The 23590-nt window shown below is 32.2% G+C and overlaps 1 pseudogene; it reads left to right on the top strand.

Moving 5' to 3' along the window:
- The first annotated feature begins 7088 nt into the window (after positions 1-7088).
- Positions 7089-23590, top strand: part of LOC120193152 — a 34798-nt pseudogene continuing 18296 nt past the window's right edge.

Below are 23590 nucleotides of genomic sequence, written 5' to 3'. Positions count from 1 at the left end.
TCTAATGAAGTTCAAGCAGGAACTACCAATTAGGATTGTAAAACATCCTGCATGTTTTGCAATTTCCATAAACTTTGATATAAGTTTCTCATTTTCTAACTTTGATTTATTTTGTAGCAAATTGATTGGTATACATGGTGTTATTCTACCAAACTATGACAGCAAGTTCCTTTTTCATTTTAGAGTTTATCAGTGCATCAAACTCGACTAATACAAAAGTATGAAGTGAGCATTGACCATCTACTCAAGGGATATCATTTTGAAGGAAACAATACATAATGTAGTCGTTGATATCTACCTACTTGAAATTCAAAGACACCATTTTTCACTGGCCAACATGACTATTCAAGGAGTGAAAATGGAGGTGTCTTTCTTAAGCATTGTATTGATCCAACATAGAAAACAGAAATAACAACTTCTTTCATCCATGGTCATGATGTTTCAAGCAACGAAGGATTCCAAAAGATGATTCCTTTAACTGAAAGATGTGATGAACCATTGGATTTTTCCAAGAGGGACATCAAACATCAATCAACATCCATGGACGTTGTTGGTTTATTTTCTTTATTTTCTTAAGCTTGGTTTTATTTTCTACTAATCTGATTGTGATTCTAGGAAAAAAAATGAGACACCAGTTTGAGAAGGAACTCCACTGGAAGATGCGAGGAAACAAATAAGATGTCTTATTACAAGAAGCCATGAAAATGATCAAATTCTTTCACGTTGTTTTATCCATAGCACATTGTTGGAAAACTTTATGGAAATAACTTGATTCGAGGTTATTCTATTTATTTCATAGACCATAAATGATTTTTCAATTTAAATACATGAAGCGTTGATTATCTACCTACTTGAAGGACCTCATTCGAAAAGGGTACAAGAGAAATTGAAGATGGAGATCCACATGATGTTATGTTTGTGAAAGGTTCAAGATATTGTGATAACAAAATCCAAAAATGCTGCAAGAGAATTAAATTTAATTCAAGAGATGAACATGGAAGCAAAGTTCACGAACGAGAAGACTTTGAGCCCAGAGATTGGTTCTGGTGCAATATGAGAGTGAAAGAGTTCCTTGCCCAAAGGAAATTAAAATTGTTTCAGATCGTTACAACCTTCGCGTTGAACCATGTTTTATAATATTTTGATATAACAAATTTTGGTAAAATGTTTTTTAGACTTTATTGAATTTGTTCAAAATTTTTAAAAATAATTCAAAGTCCATTAAACAAGAATTTGAGCACAAAAGTTTTTTCTATGTACATAGTACCGACACTGTTCTTACAGTATCAATACTACATGAACATTATTGATATTGTTCATGTGGTACCGATACTAAAGCTATGAGAAGTATCGATACTCTCTAGGTAGTATCGACACTACCAGTTGTTTTTCAAAAGGCTCAAATTCCATAATGCAAAATAGGTACAGATACCCAAAGGGGTATCGATACTACTTTACACAGTAGTATCGATACCATGATCATAGTATCGATACTAGTCAAGCCCAACGGACTTTAACAACTAGTTTATTTAAATATAACAAAAGAAGTACCAACACTCATTAAATGAGTATCAATACTCCCTGTCCTGGGTAATTTTTATTTTGTAGTAAATTAATCCCCAACGGTTCCAAAACATCCCCAACGGCTAGAAACGGCCACAAACTCATTCCAACCTATAAAATAAGTTGAAGACACTTGAAGAAGGTTACCAACACCTATCCAAGCATTCATACACAAGAGAAACATTTTTCACTCTTTATTTTTCTTTCTCTTGTAAATATTAGTGTTTAAGTGAGCTTAATTTTGTAAACACCTACCTTGTGAAGTTTTTTTGTTTACATTCTATTTTACCTTTTGTAAAAGGGGAGTGGTTCTATCTTATCCATTGAAAGATAGGGATTTGTAAAGGTTATCGCTTTATCCTGTAGAAAAGAAAGAACAAATTAGTGAATTTGTTATAAAATCCTTGGCGAGGAGCTAAATTATTGGATGTAGACTTGGTTGAGAAGTCAAACCACTATAAATCTTTGTGCATCAATTTTCTTATCTCTTTATAATTCTTAATCCCTAAATTTTACTCAAATCCACTTCAAACCCTCTTGGCAAACATTTGGTTGTCCAATCAAGCCTCATCGAATATCCCAAGAATTGGTATAAGAGATTGACTCATTAGAAGATCTAACAACCTTGAGACAATCCTTGAAGAAGCTCTATCCATTTTCAACATAATTGAGTAGATGGCTTCCACCTCCGGCTTGTTCCACATAGGAGACTCCCAACCGATCGACAAGCCTCCATACTCTAATGGAGCCCACTACCATCATTGGAAGAAATTAATGAAGTTATTCATCCAATCAAATGATCTTAATGCATGGGAGATAATCGGGAATGATTACTCTTCTCTAAAGAAGAAGACAAAGGAGCGGAGTGCCCAAGAACGGAAGAAAGCTCAACAAAATGCCAAGGACATGCACATGTTGTTTTGTGCATTTGGTCCCGATGTATACGAAGGAGTTTCTTCTTGTTCAAATGCCAAGGAGATTTGGAATAAGCTCGAAGAGATTCATGGAAACAAGAAAGAATAACCAGCAATGGTGGTGTACTTATTGGCTCTTGAAGAGCCTGAGGTATTTTCTAACTTAGTGAATCAAATTCTTATTCTTTTAATGAGTTACAAGTTTCCTATGATGAGTTGTATTTGGAATTTGAGACCATGAATTCCAAATATAAGAAATTAATTTCAAAAATTAAAATTGAAAATGATTTGATTTTGAAAGAAAAAGTTGATTTTGAAAAACAAAATGAAGCTTTGAAAAATGATTTAAAACTTTCAAAAATCAAAATCAGTGATTTGGAAAAAGAAAATTTTGATTTGAAAGCTAAGCTTGAAAGCTTAACAAAGAAAAAGAATTAATTTCTAAAAACAATTCATTATGTTTAAATAAGGCAAAATGCTCACATTGCCATTTTCATGGTCATTTGGAACATATTTTGTCTTTAAAGAAAGGAAAACAATTTAAAATTAAAAAAGTATGGATTACAAAAGGAACAAGGGGCATTGAAACTAACGTTCAAGGATCCAAAGCAATTTGGATATCAAAATCCACATAAATGTCTCCTGTAGTTGTGTGGGAGCAATGGTGACAAAGTGAAGAAATTGAAATGCTCTAGCCACAATTGAGAATGAATGGGTAACCTCTAACCTTAAATATTTTAGATTTTAATTAATTGGTTGCCTATTTGTTGTATGCGTGCATGAGTTTTGATTTTAAATGATTTTATGTTTTCTATCTCATGTATGTTAAAAAGAATTGTGATGAACATTTTCTAAAGCTTTAATGATTTTTCATACATGTTTGTTCATCGTAATGAATTTTGGTCAAAATTGGTTTTATTTTTTTAATCTTTGACCTTAATTTAAATGTTTATGCATGTGATTTATTGCAAATGATATCTCTCTAACAATTGATATCAATTTTTCAAATGCATAACATTTTTGGATAACTTTATGCAGATGCACTTAAATACAAAAATTGGTATTGCATAAAGTATATTAGACTTGGATATATTGAATTTCACGTGCTACTAACATGTTTGTTCATCTTTGTTGAAATTCAATTTTTTTTAGTGTCAAGCTTTTAAAGACAAATTTTTGTTTGGAATGCACTTTTTGAGGGGGAGCTTTTGATTTTTCAAATAATTTTAATGTTAAAATTACTACTTACTCTCCATTATTGTTTTGTACCTTAAAGGTTTGAATTATTTTTTATATAACAAAAAGGGGGAGAAGTGTAGGTTAAAAAAATCAATTTCTCAATGAAAAAATGGGGAGCTTTAATGTTTTCCAAATATCTATCCTTTTTCAAGAAATGTTTTATTAAGGGGGAGTTTTGCCAAAATAAGTTTTCAATTTTTAAAATGCTTTGTTCTATTAAAAAGGGGGAGATTGTTGAACCATGTTTTATAATATTTTGATATAACAAATTTTGGAAAAATGGTTTTTGGACTTGATTCAAGTTGTTCAAAATTTTCAAAAATAATTCAAAGTCCATTAAAAAAAGAATTTGAGCACAAAACAGTTTTCTATGTATGTAGTACCGATAATGTTCTTACATTATCGATACTACATGAACAATATCGATATTGTTCATGTGGTACCGATACCAAAGGTAGAGGAAGTATCGATACTCTCTAGGTAGTATTGATACTACCAGTTGTTTTTTAAAAGGATAAATTCTATAATGCAAAATAGGTAACGATACACAAAGGGTTACTGATACTACTTTACACATTAGTATCGATACCATGATCATAGTATCGATACTGGTCAATCCCAACGGTCTTTAACAGCTAGTATATTTAAATATAACAAAGGAAGTACCGATACTCATTAAAGGAGTATCAATACTCCCTCTCCTGTGTAGTTTTATTTTGCAGTAAATGAATCCCCAATGGCTCCAAAATATCCCCAACGACTAGAAACAACCACAAACTCATTCCAAACTATAAAAACAAGTTCAAGACACTTGAAGAAGGTTATCAACACCTATCCAAGAATTCATACACAAGAGAAAAGTTTTTCACTCTTTATTTTTCTTTATATTGTAATTATTAGTGTTTAAGTGAGCTTAATTTCGTAAACACTACCTCCAAAAGTTTTCTTGTTTACATTCTTTTTACCTTTTGTAAAAGGGGAGTAGTTTTATCTTAGCCATTGAAAAGATATGGATTTGTAAAAGTTATCTCTTTATCCTGTGAAAAAAGAAAGAAAATATTAGTGAATTTCTTAGAAAATCCTTGGTGAGGAGCTAAGGTAGTGGATATAGACTTGGTTGAGAAGTCGAACCACTATAAATCTTTGTGCATCAATTTCCTTATCTCTTTAAATCTCTTTAATCCCTAAATTTTACTCAAATCCACTTCAACCCCTCTTGGAAAACATTTGATTGTCCAATCGAGCTTTATCGAATATCCCAAACTTTGATTTGGGGACAAATCGCCTTAAAGGGGGAGGGATAATGTGATCCTAATAAGCCCCATCATTTCACGTATACTTCTCATACATTGGACATTTGCCATGAAGGATTCTAAGGGAGTTTCTTCCTTCTTTACTTTACTTTATATCCTTTATGCATCCTATTGGTTCATACCTTTGCATTCATATCATATTATATACATAGAATATCATGTCATCCATATCATACACATATATGTCATGATTGCATTTCATTTCTAAGGTTATTATTATATGTTTCCATTAATCATATATGAATACCATATTCATCATTACCTAGCTCATTATATGCAAAACATTCATTGCATTTAATAAGTGTGATGATCATTAAAACATGCATTGTATTTAAGCTTCTAGTTCATTTAGGGAAGTAGTTCATTTATGAATTTAATTCATTTAGTGAGCTACTTCATTTATGCACCTTAGTTCATTCAATAAAGTTAGTTAATTAATTAAACTAGTTCATTAATCTAACTAACCTTTTAATTGATTTCATGCATATTGCATTTAAAGTTTGAATAAAGTCTATGTGTGTGTTTAATTAGGTGCATGGGGCGTATGGATAGATTCAAGACAAAGAGATACCATTCATCTTCCACCAAGAGACAAGCCATTGAAGATCATCTTAACTCACCCATTCAAGACAATTCAAGGCTGACTTCTCTTCATTTTTCAAGGGATATTCGTATTCCACCAATGATAATGCATTCAAATATTCTTAATTCACCTATTCAAGGCTGAATTTATCATCTTTGGAGGCCATTCATGTGCTGGTATAAGGACAAGAAATTAAAAGAATTGAAAGCTTGTATTCAAGGCCATTATTATAACATTTTGAAGGCTTTTCAAGTGCTCCAAGAATACATGCAATGAAGGCTAAATTATTTTACCTATTATTACAATTAAGTAATATAAATCAGTATAGGATGAGAAGAGACCCTCCAAAGTGGACGGAAAGAGCATTATAACAATTTAAAGACTCCGTTCAAGTCATTTTATCTCCTAATCAAGCAAAGCAAGGTAGCCCAAGAGTAACCTCTCCTTTTGGACAAAAATGAGACTAGATATATTCATAATTCAGCTCAAATTCATTTAAATCAATCAATATAGTCAACCACATCAAGAGAGAAGAAAGGACAACACATTGAAGTAAATTCAAGTGTATTTAGATATTTGTTTTAATGTTTTTTGTAAACCATTTCATATGATGGCTATTCTCATTATAAATAGGAACCTTATGATCATTTGTAAGAACACAATTTGATTTTTAAAAATACTTTGAGAGTTTTCTTTCATTCTAGTTCTTTCGATAGAACTTTATCGGCTTCAAGTCAATCTTGTAGTCTTCATCCATTCCACTAGCAAATAACGTTGTTTCTTAGTTCCTTTAACTAGTGGGTCACGTTCCATACCCTACCATTTCGATTCCATTCTTTTATATTGTTGGTTCTTAGCTTCAAATAGATAACAGTTTACAATCCGCTTTAACCTTACAACATTTACCATGGCAACACCGCTTGCCACAACAACGCCATTCATACTTCACCATCAACTTTCGTTATCATTAAACCACAACAACCATCACACTTCCATCACCTTCAAGTTTATTTTTCATTCTTTTCATTCCATCATTTTCATTATTATTTCATATCACTACAAGAAAATATACCTCTAATGACACAAGAACGATGACACACGCTAATTTATGACTTGCAAAAAACGTGTGTCATAAAAAAATGTCATGTTTCTTAAAATATGAACGATTTATGACTTACAATAATGTGTCATATTTAATAGTCATAATCCAAAAAAATTAGCAAACACACAAAGTACACTTTTCATTGTGTGTCATCTCTAAAAGTCATATTTTAATTAAGGAACTATATATTTTAGCCTAAAATATATAAAAAATAAACCTGTTCTAGTTTACCCAAATAAATAATAAATCGAATCCTTCAACTCTGAAATCAGTCCCTCAAACATTCATCGATTTAATTGAATTCAAACTTTTCAAAAGAAATATTAAAATTATTTATATTTATGTGAAGAACAAGTCTCGGTTCCAACCTTGAAATGGGGAAGGATGGAATACCCATTTGGCTCAACAGTTCGCTGTGGTCCATAATTCTTAGCGGCGGCGACGACCGCATCCACTGTCACTCCCCTTCTCCCACCATCTCCTCCAATGTCATCTTCGAGCCAATTGTTCAGCCTCCGATTCCCGTGCCTCCTCCCGCTATGGCCTCGAGTCCTCAATCCACTGCTAGTTCCCTCAAATCTGAATCCAGAGATCAAGTTGATAAAAATAGTGACGATAATAGCAATGATAATGACCAAAACGCTAGCTCTTTCGGTGGTTCTCCGGATGATATCTCTCGCCAGACTAAGCTTTTAACCAAGGTTTTTAATTATTTCTCCATTTTTTTACTATTTTTCTTCTTTCTTTCTAATTCCAATATTCTTCGTGTCAGTTGTCAAAGAAGGTAGTAAATTTGTGGGAACTGCGGCATATTGCCTCGCAGTGAATTCCTGAAGGTGCAAAAATTAGGTCTATAGTGTGGAAGGTGGTGTCTCTGTCTTTTTTATTTGGTTGCTGAGAAATTTTGAAATTTGTTGAGATTCCTATATTTTTAGTCTCTGAATCGAATGAATCATCAATTCCCATGCATTGAAAGTTTCTTTGCTTTTCTTTTTGGATTATTGGTGAGGTAGGGTTATTTGGTTGTTCTGGCAGTTATTATTAGGGTATCTACCACCAGATCGTGTGCAGTGGTAGTATGAATTAGCTAAGAAAAGGTCCGAGTACAAACAGTTTAAAGAAGAGCTATTGATGAACCTCTAAGTGTTTCATTTTTCTTTTGCTTGTTAAAATAGTGTAATAAATTAATCCCTATATGTCACAACTGCAATTTAGTTATAAAACCGTGTAATTTAATCTCATATTTGATTTCATCACAGGCAAGTAAAATCAATAATGGTTACTGGAGAAATGTTTAAATGTTGACACAGATTTCTTAAATCTGACAATACGTACCTGTAGATGGAACTAAAGCGGAAAAATAATTTTTCCTATTAACGAACACATGCATTGTGAAATTTGAATTCATATACTTGGTCAGATTTTAGAAGTTCATGTCAATATTTAAACGATTTTTCATGAACACTGTTATCAATAAAACTTGTTTACACCATACAAAGATTAAATTAACAGTCCTATTTATTGAAAAAGATGAAAAACAATTCTCTAGTATGAGTAAAATTGATATTGGAATTGATGGAAAGTCGTCTATATGCTAAAATGGGCTTCTGAAATATGAAAATACAGACTTGTAGATTAACTTAAGTAGAAAATGGATTTCTTCTATTATAAAATAGTGGTTGTGTCAATTTTCGACTCATATGCTTTGTTAACTTTTAGAAGTTCATGTCAACATTTAGATGATTTTATACAAACATTGTTATATATTTTGCTTGTTTATACCATACAAAGATTGAATTACACAATTATATTGTACAAGGGCTAAATTTCACTTTTAACTATAGTTTGATTATAATACCAAGACTGTCTAGATACTTTAACCAAATAGTGTATTAATAAATACATTATAATGATTTCATATACTATGGGAAAGGATGATATTATAAGTTCCTTTGTTTACTGGCATGGTAAAATTTTAACAGTATTTTAAGGTTATCTTTTGTGTTCGATCTCTTTCTCTATTTCTGTGAGAGTTTTGGGTTTTTAAATGTTCTGTGGCTAGTCAGACAGAAATGGAAAGGAAGTTGGAGAAGTTTGTGGTTCGTGACAATGATCATTCAGAATCTGAAAACAGTGGTCTGCTTTCAAGATCACAAATAACTCATGGAGAGTATCCTTTAAGCCTTAGAGAAAGCAACATATGGAATCAATTCTTTCAGGTATATTGTTAGGCTTATTTGAAAATCAGTTATTGGAATTGAACTGCATCTGTGGTGTTTTCTTTTTTGTTAAATGCTTTAAATAAAGACTGTGAATGCTAAGTTGAGCTTCCTCCCATTAATTTAGTTCATTTATTTTTATTGGAGCCTGACTTCTAGTTCTTAGTTGATGTTAAGGATAAAAGTAAGAAAGAAGGATAACAACTATATGGACAAAAGTGAAAAAGCATTGAAGGGGTATTACACTTTGAAATAAAATCTACTGAATTATAATTAAAAGATTGAATAGTTTCTTGCACAATTCTGTTGCTGTTAGCATTAAAATATCAATCCCATATATTATCTCTAGCTTTAATTTACTAAGAATAATCATATGTTTTATAACGTGTTATCTGATTATCTATGTTATTATTAGATCCTGATATTTGGTATTTATAATTTTCAGTGTTATATAGCATTATAGTAAGAAATCCAAGAAGTTGGACGAGGGGAAAACAATTCATGCTACACATACAAGTTTTTGGTCAATACTTAGTTGAAAGAACATGATCTGAACATTTCTAGTTTACAACTGTATTTGTATACCAGTTTATTCATGAAAGTAGTGATAGAGAGTTCTAATTTTTCAATTATTAATTGAATCTATCATTTATTTTATTCTCTAGTCCTTAAAGTTTTCCTGATTTAGCATGCATTTAGGAAGAGGTTTTTTCCCCATTTGTTTGCTTAGTTTCTTACAATGTTAATCATGTTGTTGATGAGCCAAATTTTTTTTGAAATGTCCTCCTTTTAAGTTCTAGATAAAGATTAAGTGACTTTTTTTTGGGCTGGTGGTATTTCAAGGACTCAAAAATTATAGAACAGATTGACCGAGATGTGAAACGCACTCATCCAGACATGAACTTTTTTTCCGGAAACTCGCAGCTTGCAAAGTCTAATTGGGTATGCATTTTCTTTCTTGTGATTTGTTGTTTAACCCTTTGGACTCAAGTTTTGATATGAGAAACAAAGCCATTCCTGACTTATACATTGCTCATTCAGGATGCATTGAAGGACATATTAATGGTATTTGCAAAAGTAAAACCATGTATAAGATATGTTCAAGGGATGAATGAAATCTTGGCACCTCTATTTTATGTATTCATAAATGATCTCGATGAAGAAATGGCGGTAAAGATCTCATTGTCTTTCCTATCTAGTATGTATTATTTGTTTTAATGTTTTTCTTCACGCAAAACTTGTTGGTGCAACCAAAAAAGTGTTTTCTGCTTCCGGAACCTTCCATTTTTTTCAGCTTTGAGATTTACATTTTGTTTATCGTTTGGTGTTCTTGTCAAAACTTTCTTTGCCCATTTCTATCTGCAACACTATTGCCACCAACTCCCACTTTTTTCTTGTTTCAAGCAACATGGTGAAGAAAATTTTCATTTACTTAGTTGGCACTTGCTTAAACTCTTTATTCTTCTTGAAACACCTATAATTAATGCATATAGAGACATGGGTTTGAACATAGGAGATATCACCCTACAAGGTGTATCCAAATACTACTTGATTTTTAAAAAAAAATTTAACACACCCATTTCAGATACATATTTGCATGTGACATGATATCATATTTGAGTCTTGAGTAACAAATTGATGCATACAAGCCAGAAATTTTTATATGCTCCAAAATTGTTGGAGTATATATGTCAACAGATAACTACAAACCAATTATATTATGGTCCTGATTATGGATTGAGTCACCGGTTGATGTTTCACAGAGCTCTTTCCCTTATGTCTGTTTCTTCTATGATTATGACCTATTGTTATAAAACGAAACTCGTCAAAGGGAATTCCTAACCTTAGACTTGTTTGAGAGAATCTTAAATCTCGTAAGGTTTTCTTCTTTTAAATTCTTACTTTATTGATGCAAATCAACCTCTTTAAATAGAGGTTACGTGTCTTACTTGAATAAAAGACTTACTAAGCAAGCAATCTCTACTAAAGAAAGACTTCTAAGAATATAAAATCCTAATAAATAAAATCTCCTAATAATAATAATAAACTTGCTCCTACTAATTCTTATAATAATAATAATAATAATAATAATAATAATAATAATAATAATAATAATAATAATAATAATCAACAGATCCTAAAATAATTATAATTAATAATAATAATAATAACAACAACAACAACAACAATAATAATTACTACTATTATCATTATTTGACGCAATCTTGGAATTTATATGTAAAAAATTACATGTTTACTAACTATGATAAAAGTAACTCCTCCATGATTATGATCAGTATGTCTGAGATTAATGTTATGCTATGCTTTATTCTTTTCTTTCATCATTTTCCGTATTGAACTCTTGCAGGCCGCTACTGAAGCTGACGCATTCTTTTGTTTTGTTGAGTTGCTGAGTGGATTCCGTGATCATTTCTGCAAGCAACTTGACAACAACAATGTTGGAATTCGTGCCACAATTACCCAGTTTTCATAATTTTTGAAAGAAAATGATGAAGTGCTTTGGTGTCATCTAGAGATCACAACTAAAGTAAGATATCATTGCAAAATCCAAACATCTTGTTGTATTGTTTAGATTTTATCCTTTTATACATTTCTTGTCATCTTCTGTATCTGGGTCATGCTTACCTATTACATCAACCCCACTTAGGGGGACAATTAAGCCAGTTTGAACTGTAAAAGCTTGAGAGCTCTACTTGAAACTCCAGACCTCGAAGTTTGGCTTGGGCTTACTAAAGTTTCACGTTTAAAGCTTGATTCAAAATAAAAATTGATTTTCTCAAATTTGCTCAATTAATCTTGTTTATCTAGTAAAAGAATCCAATGCTTTGACTTCAAACTTGGTTATTTATACTTAAGCTCGAGTTAGAATTTAGAATTTTCAATATTCACTAGAATAATATAATATTGAATTAGAAAAGCTTGGTTAGGCTTGCAAACTATTTGAGTCTAGCATTAGGATACTTGAATTCAATTGGCTCAGTGGATCGAGCTTTTGATAAGACTATGACTGAGCCATATTATGTTTTTTCTTATAAGCCAAATTTGAATACCTTGTAAGTGCAAGTGTCTGATTTACCCTCGTAAGCCTCGGCTCCTCTATAATTCCAGTCCCCTTCCTCCCTTGTCATTTCTTGGCGTGGCAATTATTTCAGTCGAACGTTAACTACTGTGAATAAATTTGTACTAATTAAATGTGTAAAATTTATTTTTATATATGCTTCAAAGAATGCATATGTAAAATTGGTCATTTTAGTACTCTTTGATAGTCATATACTTCACTTTAAATAAGTATAAATTATATACTTATTTCATATTTTTTACTTAGGTTGGCGATGGGAAGGAAGAATACACGGATGACGACATTGATGATATTCGCAAAGAATGAGTATCTTATGTGGCAAACTTTATTATGCCGTGATATTTTGTATCGACATATGATTACAATATTTTTGATAACTTAATGTTAATATATTGTATGCAAATGGATTGCTTATATATAATATGATATATATATTTAGTATTATGAGGTATTAAATGTGATTTAGTTTGATTATTTGTCAATCTACAATATATATATATATAATTTACGACATACAATCACGACACACAAATGTGTGTCATCTTTTTTAATGATGTGTGCTTCAATGACATGCAATGTAAGTCGTAAATGTAAGTCATAATGCATGCCATAAATTTATGACACACAAATGTGTGTCATCTTCATTTATGACAGGGGTTTCAATGACGCGCAATGCGCGTCATAAATGCGTGTCATAAATGTATGTCATAAATGCGCATCATAGATTTATGACACAAATTTGCGTGTCATCTGAGATTTATGACGGTGGCTTCAATGACGCGCATTTGTGTGTCATCTACACCCATAGATGTCGCGCAATGCACGTCATTAAAGGGGTTTTTTCTAGTGTATCATTTCCTTCTTATGCTTATATTTATACAATTTCAGAGTTCAAGCTATCACTACGGGATTTCTTACTAGAATCACAAACGGGCAACTACGTATATGACTCGGACCATCAAACCATGATCATATCAATTACAATTTCAAATGGAAGGGTAAGTAATAGATCTTAAGAATGAGGAATCAAAAATTGAACCTATCACCTCATAATTGAATGTTTCATTCTATTAAAAAAGGATTCTAGAGAACATAACATGGTCTGTATGTTTTAAAACTATCTTAATAGCTTCGATTTCGCCATATGAATATTGATACTCAGTGTCCAATTTAGATATTAAATATCCAAAAGGACTTCTAATGTCTAATCGGACTATCAAGATTCAAAATTCAATACCTTTATTTTGAAGATGGCCTCTTATTCAGCACTAGCACGTTTATTGAGTACATATTGATAATTCTTAACTAAGTAATCATTACTGATCAATTCAGAACCAAAAGTCTTATTTCGAGTATATTACAACCAATTAATAAATTTACTGTATAGAGGGATTTATGAAATTCAAAATCTTTAATTACAAAAGAATATTTCATATACTGCTATCTGAAATGAGATTATCTCAACAACTAAATAGTGAAATAAGATTACGAATATTTCAATAATTGATTGATTCATAAAGGATCACAAAGAACAATTTATCAAAAGCAAAAACATATAAATACTGAAATATAATTGAGCGTTTTGAACCTAGCCAAGATTACAATGCAAATTTGACCATCTTAATGATCTCATGAGATTTTAGAATTTCCTAACTAGTATCCTATGAACTTTTCCGAATTAAGGATAATATCGTTCGAATTATTCCTCATAGGATCCATTTAAGAGTATATTTTCACAAGTAACTTATCAGACAAAACATCAAAGATTAGAATCAGAGTATGAAACATATTCATAACTTATACAAATTCCTTAGAATTCTCATGACATATCGGAAACCGCTTGTATCGAACTTTATTTTAAAACAAGGATTAGAAACATATTATTTGAATAAGATAATTAAGGGAATTCTATATGCTTCATTCCTTATATTTAATCAAGGAAATCACTATATAATTCTGAATCTTATGACTTATCAGAATAGCCCAACTCATATTAGGTTGCACAAAAAAAATCAGATTATATTAGTTGCAAGTCACAAATATCGAAAAAAAAATAAACTCCTAGGTGACATATGTAGAATATAAACATGCAACAGACCTTAGTTTAGTCATAGAGGCTTTGATAGCAAATTATAACATATTATCATGATCATATCATCAAGATCAATTTCTAACTTAACATACCAAACCATAACATGCTTATAATCTTTCATTCAACTTAACAAAGGCATATTTATGCGATATGAAATATCTGCACATACCTTAGGGCTTCATAGCATGCTTGTAAGGACTTTTCCTTCAATAACAAGCACTTTCGGGGCTCCATCATCATAACTAATACACACATAAATACAACAACATAAGACTTTCAAAATTGAACTAATTAACATATAACCTTAGCTACTTATTAATTACACAACAAGGCACATGCCACCAAGTAGGAGTTTAAACGCAAAAAAATTACATTATTTACTTTGGAAGTGACTTGCAATGTCCTAAATACAATCAGCAAGCTATCTAACTTATTTCCAGAAATGGTGAAACAAAGAGAATGTAAGCCTATATAGCTTAACGGGGTTGTTAACATAATATAAATAAAATGAACATAACATATTAGGTTGTCTTTAATATGCTTTAATGGCAAATGACACAATGAACATATCATAACAAGTGAATTTCATGGCAAACACAAATAGCATAATTCATCATACATGATTTCCATGGCAATACCTTATATCATAACATGAATTTCCATGACAGGAACTTGTATAATATACCTAGCGATAGCTTAAGTTACAGAAAATCATAATCACATCATAGATAGACTTTCTTTTCATAGTATTGTAATCGTATTAATTCATTAACTTATACAATTGGCTTTCATAGTAAGATTTATATCATATAGAGACATTATTTAGCCCATAGGATTATAAGTAATATGGATATACGAATTCCCAACCAAATTATCGCCAAATAATAGAGAATGGTTTATCCCTCCAAACTGTCGCCAATGACCAATAACCACAACATCCCTCCAACTCTTGCCAAATAAGAGAGAATTGTTTATCCCCATATAATACTAATATGAATAAAACGAAACCCAAATGGTTTGAGCATTACGTGGGACCACCAGAGTGGCTAACCCATTTTTTCAAAACATTCATTTTCCCGAAATATAGTTCATCACATTTAAAACAAAATCAGATAATAGTAGTTAAGTTTGCAACTGGGGAGCTCCCAAAATAATTATCAAATACAGTAATCCAAGAGTTATGACTTGAATAAAAAAAAGGTTCTATGATAATATATGCCCACTACAATAATCAAGACATACTCAAGACATACTCTCCCTGGTCCTACACCTACAAAACTGCGAACGGAAATAATTCCAAACGTTGAGCTACGAGCTCAGTGCCACATAAATGACTCCACTATACTACATGAATCCATTAGCTACAAATGCTTAGCAAGTTAAGTCATGATGCAACAGAATGCAATAGACATTGATCAGAACATAAGGTTATGTAACATAACATCATACAGATCATAATATGGTTTGCTATTAAATAACGAAAGTGCCTTAACACTAATACTAAAGTGCCTTAACACTAATAATAAAGTGCCTACACACTGATACAAAAGTATATTCGCACTGAGTCTAAAGTGCATTCGCACTGATACAAAAGTGACATAGCACTGAGGAAGAGAATCTGGATATCTCTGCTCACATATTCGAATAGTATATACATATGCTCAATTAACCTGAGTTTCCTCATTGTTTCCTAAGCATCAAACAAATGCTAGTTTTATGCCACATAATTTAATGTTGATGTTCATAAGGGTTTCGATTAATGTTCTCACTTGTAGTCTTATTTAAGAGTCCTTGGAGCCCCCACAAACCTCCTTTTTAAGTTTATAAAGTTAGCAAAGTTTTCTACCTAGAACAGACCATTAATACCGATATTGAGCCTGTCAATATCGATATTGGCCTTAGGGTATTGATACTTTCCTCGGTATCAATACCAATTATAGATTTGAAATTTCAATTTTAATTCCAATATCGAAACCCTGATGGAGAATATCGATACTCTCCCTATGGTATTGATACCCCCATGAGTATCAACACCAAAATAGTATTTTGGAATCCTCAATTTGTCGCCGGTATCGATACCATCCCTTGGGTATCGATACCACGCGCCCCGAGTATCAATACTCCTTGAAGAGGTATCGATACTCACCTTAAGAAATTATCTTATTTCCATCATATACGAAGAATAATATCGATATTGTTACAGTATCGATACTGACAGTCCTAAGTGCTATGTTTATACACGAAAATGGATTTCTAAAGCTTCTCATAAGCCCCTTTAAGGTTACCAAAGGATTATTTAGTTTTATGGGGTTGTTTAGCAACACAATGAGTCATGTTACATAACAAAAGCATCAATTAAGCATGCTACCATTAACACCCACTTGGCACCCAAGGAACACAACAAGCAAACAAACATATATTCATGGCTTACATATGGTAGAGGGGAGCTACTTATGTGTTACCTTAGCTCTAGTTGATGAAAGAAAGCTCCAAGAGTCACCCAAGCACCAACTTTTCCTTGCTCTTAGTTTTAGAAGACTCACCAAGCTCTTTCACTAATCAAAGCAAATAAAGAGGTTACAAACTTGTTTTAATGCTCTAAGTGATTAGAAACATGGTTTCTAAAAACTTAGAAACACTCTCACGTCCAAAAATCAAAACCTCTCTAAAACCCACATTTTGGCCACCATGGCCAAACCTTAAGATTCTTAGCTAGAATTGGATCTCTAAAGGTGTATATTACCTTTGTTGCTTTCTTAAACTCAGGTTGGGTTTGTAGAACAATAAAGCTTTCACCTTTTTAAACTTTGGAGATAAAGAAGATAAGAGAGAAGGGATGAAGACTATGAAAAAGTGAAGAAAAAGAGGAGAAGATTTTTCACTGATTTTTACCCCGTTTACATCATACCATTTTAATTCCATTCAACTTTATTTTCAAAGAAGGGTCAAATTACTCCCTTAGTCCCTCTTCTTCAATGCTCAAATAAAAATACCATTTTTTCACTTAGTGGTCTTCATACAAGCCTAATTCCTTCATCCTTGACCCAAATATTTTTAAATTGAGTTTATTTAACACTCCAAGCCCAACGTCTAATACTAAAACTAGTAATCCAATTTTCAGGGTGTTACACCTCCAAACTTTGCTTATATTCCAAACTTAAACATATTTATTCGAAAACTTGATTCGAAAAAATTAATAAAAATTTTATGATAATCAAAATAAAAAAATTACTAGATCGATTTTTGGGGTGTTTCAATTCATTCGTCCCAACGTATCTCATTGATGAACACCAATTTATTTATCAAGAAAAATGATGGCTGATTGAACATTGACTGTCATCAGTTGAGTAAATTGACCTTGAAGAACTAATATTCATTTTTGATGATCAATGATTTATTTGATAGGTTTAAATGATCTCAAGTATTTTCAATATAGATTTGATGTTGAGGTATTATCAACTGGAAGTTAAAGATTCAAACAATATGAAAACAACCTTTAAGGCTATGTATGGTTACTATGAGTTTTTGGCGATACTATTCGAACTTACCAATATGTCATCAACGTTTATAAATTTAATAAATCATATCTTGCATTCCCATTTAGACAAATTTGTGATTGTGCTCATTGATGACATCCTAGTATACTCATAGTGAGAGGAAATCGTCATCAATAAAAAGATGATACACATCATCTTTTCAAGATATTATTTATTAAAAGAATAATATGTAAGCATGTCACATAAATTGTCATTAATAGTAGGGTAAATTACAACGTTCCTTACTGAACTTTACTCTCTCTCATATACTAATCGTACTTTCAATTTTTTCTATTTTGCTCATTGAACTTTACATATTGAATCATTTTGCTCAATATGTTGTTAACTTTTTAAAGGTTTACGACATGTCACAAGCATAAAAATGACGCCGCTTTGAAAAACTCAAATATACACCAAAACACTGTCGTTTAGAATCCTCTTCTTTCTCCCTATTACTGCAGCTGGCCACTACGTCATTTTTTTATTCCGACCACCATCGACTGTTATTATTGGTGTTCGTTCGATCCCAAAATTCATGGGTTGGTTCATTTCGACCCCCTGAGTCCGAATCTGGTGGTCGTTTGACTGAAAAATGTCCTAAAAGTCATGAATCTCAATTGAAATGTTTCGGCTTCCTAACTTTCAATCTTCGATTTGTGGACTTTGGAGCAAGTTCTGACAAAACAGAGGCCAGATTCATACTCAAGGTGTCGAGCGAAGTGACCCATGTAATTTAACCTTTATATTTTCAATTATTTTATATTAAATGATAATAAGAAATGACACATCATCACAATGTTAGAGAGATAACAGCGTAGCAAGCAAAATGATTCAATCTGTAAAGTTTAATGAGAAAATTTGAAAAAAATTGAAAGTATGGTGAGTAAAATAAGAAAGAGGGTAAAATTCAGTGAGAAACGATGTAATTTACCCTTAATAATAATAAAAAGATTATTATTTTTTAATTAATCTGAGTAAGTACAAATTATTATTTATTTAAAGATATTTCTTAATTATGTGACATTAAATACTTATATCTCTAGCATTTATAGTACTCAAACTTAAAATTTTAAGGAATAAAAACTTTTTTTTACTATTTTAAAACTTAGATCAAAATGCAGGACTACCATTATTGTTTAGCCTAATTAATTTATCTTTCTAACGATCCTTTGTTTATTTTTTTCTTACACCCAAAGGAGCTAACACCAAAATATCAAACCTTTTCCGCCTGTTATTTTCTGTCACTAACTTTAGATCAAAATCTAATTCAACAGTTTTTTTTTTTTACGGCTTTAAATTTGATCCTTTTCTCTTCCAAAGAAAAGGGGGTGGGGAGGGGGGAACTTCCACAAAATATGACAAATTTCAACGACAGCAACTATCACCAAGAATCGAGTCCTCTTTTGGCCAAACAAGTGCTCGACGAAGATTTGAAAGAGAAACCAAATGGTAAAAAGTCAAAGCAACACACGGCCGAGGTTTCACCTTTGCTGGCAGTCAGTACCAGCCATGGGTTTGGGTGGACGGCTGATTGGCTACCGTTAGTCCACCGGAGAGTCGTTGGAGAACCCTTGGGCCGATCTCAATGGAACTCATCTCTCTTCGCTTGTATTGGCCGTAACGATGAGTTTTGCAGCAGCGACATTGAAGTTTGTAAGTCTTTATATGATTTATTTCAAGGAATTGGATCTGATGCTTTAGAAATTTGATTCAATTTGGGATTTTTTTTTATCTTTTTATGGAATATATGATTTTTCCCATTGATTAGTAGCTTAATTGTAATTACTTTGAAATCTATGCTTATGCTTCTATATATGCAAGTGAATGGCATAATTTATAAACTTAAAGCTGATGTTCTTATTAATATCTGGTGTAAAAGAATTGTTATTGATTGTAGATGTTGAGAATTTGGATTTCAGTAAGGAACGTTTTGGAAAATTCAGATACCAATTATATTTGTGTAAAGAAAAGGTTGATTGTGATCAGTGAACTCAAAGCTTAATCCGGTTCATGTGGTTATCCAAAGTAAAAATTAGCGGATTTCGATTCAAATATCATATCTTTTAGGATGGTCACTTTGGAATGACACCTCTTGTACATGCATTTGCATCACACATTTTGCATTCCCATTTATGAATTTCCGCATTTTTATGTGCATTTTTTCATCTTTATATTCACATATATACGTCATACATTACATAATATACATTGCATCTTAACGTGCATTAATCATGGATCCTGGTAATAACTCGCGGAGAATCTTGTACCCCCTTCATACCTAGAGAAGATTGAGAGCCATAGATATGAAGCTTGGGGCATGCCATTAAGAACTGTGGGGTACCGAAGATTAAATTATAGGATCTTATCGATTCAGAGACATGGTTTTTAATGAGCAAGTGGGGCATTAGATTGTAACAACCCTGAAGACCAAGTCGAGCACCCATATGTCTGATGAGTAATGGAGCATTCGAATTAGGAAGAGACCATTTCTTCTACAATGAAGCCCTATTTCACTTGCATTGTCTTGTTTGAGTGTGTTTTTTTTTCTTTCCTTCTTTATTTTACTAAATATTATGTCAAAAAGTATGGTGATTGGACTTATGTTAGTTTTTAAGGTTTTGATCAATGAATCAAATTTTTAACCTGTTAGTTCTTTGAGTAGCAAATCAATTAAAGATTCTTTTCATTTTTCAAGAATTATAGATCTTTGGCAAGTGGCAAAATTAGACCTTTGATATCCCTTCCAAAGTCAAAAACACAATTACCCGATTTTGTTTCTTACCTTAAATAATTCACGGTCACTACCAAATCAATATTTTGACAATACATTTATATGAGACTCTGAAGTCATACCTTTACCTTTTTTGAGACACCAATAAAACCGTAAGGCTTCAAGTGTATAACTTTCATCTCCCCGTGAATCTTCCTGCAAGAAGAGACGAGATGGGGATCATGGATTAGCTTTTAGAAGAGAAGCTCGAATAATTGGGTTATGCTCGAAGCAAGAAGAAAAAGAAAAAAAGGAATGATTTAAGTAATTCTATCATGCATCAATTACATTGTTTTCATGTAAATAAAAGTTAATTCTATATATTCATCGCCTGGGGATACCTCTTTTTGTAAGACTTCTGTGTATAAAATGATGAACGACCTTATTTCATTTATCTCTCCACAAAAATAGAAAATATATCCCTTGTTTTCCCCATTTGAGCCTGAAATATTTTTCTTCTGATTCAACCCTAACCAAGGATCACCCTCCACATTGGAGGGAAAGATGAAGGTTATCTTCTCGCAAGAGTACAGATCGTTAATCCAGTTTTATTAATGGGCAAGACTCCATGAAATAAAGAGGAATAATAAAGAACCGCAAGACAGATCAAATAAAGTAAAAAACAAAAAGAATGATAAAAGATAGAAAAGGAAAAAGAAGAAATGAAAAAATAATAGAGAAGAAAAAAGAGAGAAAGAGGAAAAGAAAAAGTGGAAAAAGAGAAAAGAGAAAAGAGAAAGAAAATAAATAAAGTATTTCAAGATGAGTGACTCGTTGAGCCTCAAGCCACAAGGTTGATCAAATGCAATCATTTCAAATTCATATTCAACATGAAGAGTGAGAGATACTGAAGAAATAAGAAAAGGACATGAACTCAAGGGTGAAAACCCAGAAATGGGCAGTCTAGAGGGATCCAAAAAAAACAAAAGAAAATAAAAGACATGTAGCAAGCATATCCAAGTTAAGAAAAGCAAGATTGAAGGCATCAGAATGAAGTGATCCTTGGATCGATTACCCTTAAACACTTGTTTGGCCCTATTTATCCCTTTCTTTCATAACCGTGAGCCCTGACCTATGTTACGTGCCTGAAAAGTCCATTCTAATCATACATCGATTTCTAAGTGAAAGAGACTATTTTCAGATTTCATTCCGCATCACAGGATTAATTTTTATTTGCAAAAATTAGTTTTCTAAAATCTTTAGTGCATGATAGGAAAAATAATAAAGGGGGTTCAAGACGTAAATTTTTTATTAGCATCTTAAAGCCAAAAGTGGATTCGAGTTGAAAACCTGAAAGGGCAGCTCGAATATTAAATTATACAAATACAACATAAGAGGTGGTCTTATAAAGCTCTAGATGAAGAACCGCATGTCCCAAATGTGTTCCTGAGAGTTTGGAATCAATGAGTCTCTCTAGAAGATGAGCATAACAACCATTTCCTCAAGACAGTAGACGCCCAAAGAGCCGGATATGCTATAATGAAAAGGTCAACCTGAGAAACCTTACCTTTTCAGAATCAACCTATACTTAAATTTGTTAGTAATTTTGACATTTTCCAATGGGCTATGATTTTTTAAAAGATTAAAAGAGTAGTTGATTTGTTTTATATTCATTAAACTCTTGTTTTTAAGTTTTTCTTTAATTGCAAACCCATTGTATGAGACACCATTTTTAAAAAATTCTTCATCAAACATTTTCAAATTTTGAAAATAAAAAGAAAACGAAAAACATTTTCAAACAAGACAATCTCTTTGGAGTAGATCTTGGTAGTCGACACGTGTCTTTCAGATACAGAGTTCATGCTTAGAATCAGTGATGGGGAAAGGAAATGATAAATGTTGGGGCATTTTTGAAAGCCCATATCATCCAAGAATACAAGATCATTGAACTGGCCAGACATGTATTTTCAATAAGACAAAAAGGTATGAAGAATGAAAATGGTGAAACAGGGACAGTGAAGCTTACTATATATGATTGTTTTGCCCATCATCACAACATAAAGTTGCATAATTTTGGTGATTTCCAATGCATTAATGTTGGCAAGCCAAAGCATCCCACTTTTATTCCTACTGGCTTTGTTCTTCGATGTCATTGCTACGCTATACAAAAGTTCTGAACACCATGCAAAGAGCTTCCCTGGTTGAAAAATATAGACAGAAGCCATATGAAAGAATGAATGAGTTGTCGAATGTTTTACGAACCAATAACTATGGAACTGGACCAATTTTGCAATCATGTGATGTTTCTATAAATTCTAATTTTACTCAAGATGAAGGTTGTCTTCTACAAACCCGAGGTTAAAAGTGAGGAATGGTGAATATTTCTTTCCACGGAATGGGAAATGCAGTTTTGAACAACAAGAAACTAAGATTGAATGATGGGATGTTGTTAAACTTCTTGGCATGATGTGATACAAATATCCTTGTTCAAGATTTGATTAGATGTGGATACATTAGGATAATCCCTCCCTTTGATCTGTTTCAAGAGTCAAATCAAAATAGACGCTTCTCTCTTGTTGATATAATGGATAAAATTTTTGAGGACATCCAATCTAAGCTTCTTGGAGCTCCACAATTCCTCCTTTGTGTTTTACCTAATAAGAAAACTCTGATCTTTATAGTTTGGTATAGTCACACAAGTGTATGGCACCACCGTATGAATTTTCTTCTAAAAATCAATGTAAAGCTTGAAGGACCAAGTTTGAGGTTAGCAATTTAGCAAACATCTTCAATTCTAGTTGTTTCTAAGATTCCAATAATCATCCTTGGCATAGATGTGTCTCATGGGTCTCCTAGACAGTCTGATATTCCATCAATTATTGCGATGGTCAGCCCCAGGCAGTGGCCTTTGATTTCCCGCTATAGGGAAAGAATACAAACACCGCTATAGGGAAAGAATACAAACATAGTCTCTAAAGCTTGGAATGGTGGATCCTCTTTTCAAAGATGAAAGCTCTATTGGATTTCTACACAAGTTCAAGAAGAGAAAACCAATCTTAACAAGTGCAAAAACATTTGTTGGGGTAAGAAGAAGTTAACACAAGTCAATAATTGCAAGAGTGCACGCTGGTCCAGACAAAAAGTGAAGACAACTTAATCAGAAAGGGAAGGAAGATTTCTCTTGTATCCATTCCCCACCACAGTTCAAGAAAACATGCA

Source organism: Hibiscus syriacus, unplaced genomic scaffold (genome assembly GCF_006381635.1).
Source record: "Hibiscus syriacus cultivar Baekdansim isolate YM2019G1 unplaced genomic scaffold, ASM638163v2 tig00116989_pilon, whole genome shotgun sequence".
NCBI lineage: Eukaryota > Viridiplantae > Streptophyta > Magnoliopsida > Malvales > Malvaceae > Hibiscus > Hibiscus syriacus.
This window is presented reverse-complemented; position numbering and strand designations above follow the sequence as displayed.